Genomic DNA, 6150 nt, shown 5'->3' on the forward strand with positions numbered 1-6150 from the left:
TGAATTTTTGATATCAACAATTCAATTTTTACTAGTTAAAATGTTAATTCTTGATATCAGGAATTAGATTTCTACTAGTAACAATGGCTATTTTGGATATTATCAAGTACATTTCCAACAATTGATATCAACAATTACATTTTCACTATTTAAAATGCTAATTGTTGATATCAACAATTAAATTGTTGATATCTGTAATTGTATTTTCACTAGTTAAATGTCACCATAGGCTGCCATTCAAAATCAATTGTTGATATCAATAATTAATTTCTTACTAGTTGAAATTCCAATTTCACATATCAGAAATGCAATTCTTACTAGTAAAAATGTCTATTCTTGATATCCACAATTTAATTGTCACTAGTGACAATGTTGATTTCTGATATCAAGAATTAAATTGTTGATATCAGAAATTACCCTCCCAATTGTTGATATCAAAAATATATTTTCAGATATCAGAAATGAACATTGTCATTTCTGATATCAAAATATAAATTTAATGCAGGATCTAGAAAAAATCTGATCGTGATTAAACCAGAAAAACACAAAATAAATGAACAAAAACAATTTTTGAAGCTTGGGCTCCTAAATATTAGATCACTCGCACCCAAAGCAGTTATTGTAAATGAAATGATCACAGATAATAATTTTGATGTACTCTGCCTGACTGAAACCTGGCTGAAACCAAATGAATATTTTGGTCTAAATGAGTCTACTCCACCAAGCTACTGTTATAAACATGAGCCCCGTCAGACTGGCCGTGGCGGCGGTGTGGCAATAATATATAGTGATATTCTCAATGTTACTCAGAAAACAGGATACAGGAGGTTTAAGTCATTCGAAATACTTCTGCTTAATGTTACACTGTTAGATATGCAAAATAAATCTCTCTTATCTCTTGCTCTGGCTACTGTGTATAGACTGCCAGTGCCATATACAGATTTCCCAAAAGAATTTGCAGATTTCCTCTCAGATCTATTGGTTAATGTTGATAAACTGCTAATTGTCGGAGATTTTAACATTCACGTTGATAATACAAATGATGTGCTAGGACTTGCGTTTACTGACCTAATAAACTCATCGTTTTAATCATACGCTAGATTTAATTATATCGCATGGACTTGATCTTACTGATATAGATATCATACCTCAAAGTGATGATGTTACTGATCATTTCCTTGTATCGTGCATGCTGCGTATTACTGATATTAATTATATGGCTCCGCGTTATCGTCTGGGCAGAACTATTGTTCCAGCCACCAAAGACAGATTCACAAATAACCTGCCTAATTTATCTCAACTGCTCTGTGTACCCATAAATACACATGAACTAGACGAAATAACTAGCAACATGGGCACTATCTTCTCTAATACATTAGAAGCTGTTGCCCCCATCAAACTGAAAAAGGTTAGAGAAAAACGTACTACGCCATGGTACAACAGTTATACCCATTCTCTCAAGAAAGAAACTCGTATTCTTGAGCGCAAATGGAGAAAAACTAACTTGGAAGTTTTTAGAATTGCGTGGAAAAACAGTATGTCCAGCTATAAACAGGCTCTGAAAGCTGCCAGGGCAGAGCATATCCGCAAACTCATAGATAATAACCAAAACAATCCAAGGTTCTTATTTAGCACAGTGGCTAGACTAACAAATAAACAGACACCGCCCGATCTAAATATTCCCTCACAATTTAATAGTAATGATTTTATGAATTTCTTTACTGATAAAATAGATAACATTAGAAATACAATAACAAATGTAGATTCTACTGCGTCTAGTATTTCAGCTTCATTCATCGCACCCAAAGAAAAACTGCAGTGCTTTACAACTATAGGACAGGAAGAGCTAAATAAACTTATCAGTGCATCTAAACCAACAACGTGTTTATTAGATCCTGTACCCACTAAACTACTGAAAGAGTTGTTGCCCGTAGCAGAAGAACCGCTTCTCAATATTATTAACTCATCGTTAGCCTTAGGTCACGTCCCAAAACCATTCAAGCTGGCGGTTATTAAGCCTCTTATTAAGAAACCACAACTAGATTCTAATGAACTGGCAAATTACAGACCCATTTCAAATCTTCCGTTTATGTCAAAAATTTTAGAAAAAGTTGTGTCTGCTCAATTGTGCTCCTTCTTGCAAAAAAATGATCTCTATGAAGAATTTCAGTCAGGTTTCAGGCCTCACCATAGCACAGAAACTGCACTTGTTAAAATTACAAATGACTTGCTTCTTGCTTCAGACCAAGGCTGCATCTCATTGCTAGTATTACTTGATCTTAGTGCTGCGTTTGACACTATAGACCATGATATACTCATAGATCGACTACAAAACCATATTGGTATTCAAGGGCAGGCTTTAAGGTGGTTTAAATCATACCTGTCCGATCGCTACCACTTTGTCCATTTAAATGGAGAGTCATCACAATTATCACCAGTAAAGTATGGAGTACCACAAGGATCAGTCCTAGGTCCTCTTCTATTTTCAATATACATGTTGCCTCTTGGTAATATTATTAGAAAATACGGGATTAGTTTTCATTGCTATGCTGATGATACTCAACTATATATCTCAACAAAACCAGGTGAAACTTCTAAACTATCTAAGGTAATAGATTGTGTAAAAAATTTAAAAGATTGGATGACCAATAATTTCCTCCTATTAAATTCAGATAAGACAGAGATATTACTTATTGGACCAAAAAACAATACACAGAATCTCTTGGATTACAATTTACAACTAGACGGATGCACTGTCACATCCTCTAAAGTCAAAAATCTGGGTGTTATATTAGACAGCAACTTGTCCTTTAAAAATCATATTTCCCATGTTACAAAAACAGCATTCTTCCATCTTAGAAACATTGCCAAGCTTCGAAACATGCTACCTGTTTCTGATGCAGAAAAGCTAGTCCATGCATTCATGACCTCTAGACTGGACTATTGTAATGCACTGCTAGCTGGTTGTCCTGCATCTTCAATAAACAAGCTACAGATAGTCCAAAATGCAGCGGCTAGAGTTCTTACCAGATCAAGAAAATATGATCATATTACCCCAATTTTACAGTCTCTGCACTGGCTACCTATTCAGTTCCGTATCATTTACAAAATATTATTACTTGCCTATAAGGCCCTAAATGGTTTAGCTCCTGCGTACCTAACTTGTCTTCTACCACGCTACAATCCAACCCGCTCCTTAACGTCGCAAAACTCTGGACTTTTGGTAGTGCCTAGGATAGCAAAGTCCACTAAAGGAGGTAGAGCTTTTTCACATTTGGCTCCTAAACTTTGGAATAGCCTTCCTGATAACGTTCGGGGTTCAGACACACTCTCTATGTTTAAATCTAGATTAAAGACACATCTCTTTAGCCAAGCATTCACATAATGCATTTTATAATCTTGTACTGTAGTATATCTGATCAAATGTACATTATTATTATTCTTTAGCTTGGGATGAACAAATCATTTTTTTTTGCTTAGATGGAACAGCAGCTACGCTAATTATGTTTCTATTTGTCTCTGTTTCTGCCACGGGATTAACATCCCGTGGTAATTAGGAATGACAGAAGCTTCAGTCTGGATCCAACCCCTAAATGATCTGAGATGACCGAACACCTGAGAAAAGATAATGCCAACCCCTCAGAGGACCTAAGAGGATGCCAACGCTCATCATTGTATTGTTTATTTACTGATTTATTCTTAAGCTTGTGACCTTACAATCTGACTTTGCTGCAGTTAAATTGAACTGCTGATTTGTCGGCCAGAGGATTTTGATTTTGATATTGTGCAGTTGCTTTGACACAATTTACATTGTTAAAAGCGCTATATAAATAAAGGTGACTTGACTTGACTTGACTGATGAGCAGTGCCTGGTTTCCTTCAAACATTAATGTTAGGACGTGGGCGGGCACTGCTGTCTCGGGAGTCTCGTGAGCGAACACCGCTCTCTCGAGGGCTTCGTGAGCGAACACCATCGCCTCGGGAGGAACATGAGCGAGCACAGCTGTCTCGGGAGGAATGTGAGCGGTCACCATCGCCTCGGGAGCTTCGTGAGCAAACACCGCTCTCTCGGGGGCTTCGTGAGCGAACACCGCTCTCTCGGGGCTTCGTGAGCGAACACCATCGCCTTGGGAGGAGCGTGAGCGAGCACAGCTGTCTCGGGAGGAACGGGAGCGAGCACAGCTGTCTCGGGAGGAATGTGAGCAGCCAACGCCGCTCGCACCGACATCAGCGAGTGTTCCCGCACGCTGCGCATCAGACTAGGACGCTCCGGAAGCGGGCGCGAGGCACTGGGCGCGGCCGCCGCCGTCCCCCGGATCGCCGCCTCGGGAGAACTGTGAACAGGGTCCGCAGCTAACTCCAACCTGAAGGCTGAGCCGCTCACCTGCAGAGCCAGGTTAATGTAGTCCTCCAGCGACTCCCCGGGGTCCCAATATGGTACCAGGGACTTGAAGGGCTCAGCCAGGCCTCCCCAGAAGAAGACCATGAGGCAGGTCTTCTCCGTCGCCGACTGACGAGCTCCTCTCATGAAGTCCCTGGCATAATCCTCCATGCTCCGGTCTCCCTGGCGGATGTGGAGGAACCTCCCTGCTGGACCCATCCTTGCTGGGTTCGTTCTGTCACGGAACGCTAAGAGGAGCGCCGTGGAAAGATGAGTCTGGGTCCAGGTGCAGGTAAGGCTCCTTTAATTCAAAACAAAAGGCCAACACGGCACAAAACAAAACAGAAAAGGACTGGGATACAAAAACGGCAATGAGGTGCTTGTATCCCATCCCAGAGCAAACACTAGAAACAAACAGTACATGAAATAACAATAACGAACCCAGGCAGAGTGGTGAAAGAGGGGAGACTATATAGTCCGACAAATGGAGAACAGCTGGGAGTGTGATGAATGTGACAGGTGTGTGTAATGGTGCGTGTGATGTGGCAGGTCTATGTGACTAGGTGAGGTGAATCCGGGAGGAAGGGAAATGGTGACCTCTGGTGGCGACAGGGAGAAGTGCAGGGACTCGTGACACATCAGTCGCTCAGTTTGGTCAGGAGGCCAGCTCTAGAAAGAGTCCTGGTTATTTCAAACTTCTGCCATTATGGATAATAGAGGCTGCATGTTTCTGTGAACGTTCGTTGCAGCAGAATTTTATTCTGAACTCTTCCCCAGATGTGTGGCTTGAGGCAGTCCTGTTTCTGAGCTCTACAGGTGGTTTTTTGATCTCAGTGCTTGGTTTTTGCTCTGATATGCATTTCCAGCTGTGTGCCTTTCCAAATCATACCCATTTAATTGATTTTGCCACAGTTTAACACCCCTCGGAGTCTAGTAACATCTACAAGCAATATGAAAGCTCCTGAGCTAAATTTCAACTCATCATTTAAGTTTTTAATTTTTATATTTTTGCATTGATGTTTTTGTTTTTGCTTTACCATGGTGTATGGAGTGTAGATTGATGTAGAAAAAAGTAATTTAAAGCAGTTTAACATAAGGCAGCAACATAACAATATATGAAAAAAAATGTAGAGCTATGAATTCTTTCACGAGGTACTGTACATTTTCTGAGTTGGTATTAAGATCTAGATGGTGTAAGAAACTTAGATGGTTGAAATACAAAATAAACATTTTCTTAGAGAGTATGGACACTAAACTGCTCTATAATGCTTTTCCTGAACATACTAGCTCTATGATATACACATTTCTACTTCTACTTTCTACTAAAATCCACAAATATTTTTCTCATAAACAAGAGATGAGACGACAATATTTAGAGGCACAGGAGAATAGCCGACTACAGGTAGATGTTATTTAAAAAAAATATAACTAATGGTTTGTTTTTGTTTTTTAAGTAAAAAATATACTGCATTCACGTAACCTTGGTTGCATATTAGGCAATTGAAGACAGACGGAAGTGGATTGCAAAATATGTTTTGGAAATTGTATAGTAAACAGCCTTGATGAAGAAAGATAATTGTATATTAATGTTATTAAGTTTAATTGTAGTGAGTGGGGCGGGGCCGAGAGCCATGGGAGCGGTGTTTTAGAGTTGATCTGCAGATGATTGTGAAGAAGCTTCATAGCAGAGTTGATCTCTCAAGTTGTCCAACAAGCAATGAAATAAATGTATGTCGAGACAACATATTACAAGGTAGCCTGCAAGCTTT

Source organism: Barbus barbus (assembly GCF_936440315.1).
Source record: "Barbus barbus genome assembly, chromosome: 4".
NCBI classification, from domain to species: Eukaryota; Metazoa; Chordata; class Actinopteri; order Cypriniformes; family Cyprinidae; genus Barbus; species Barbus barbus.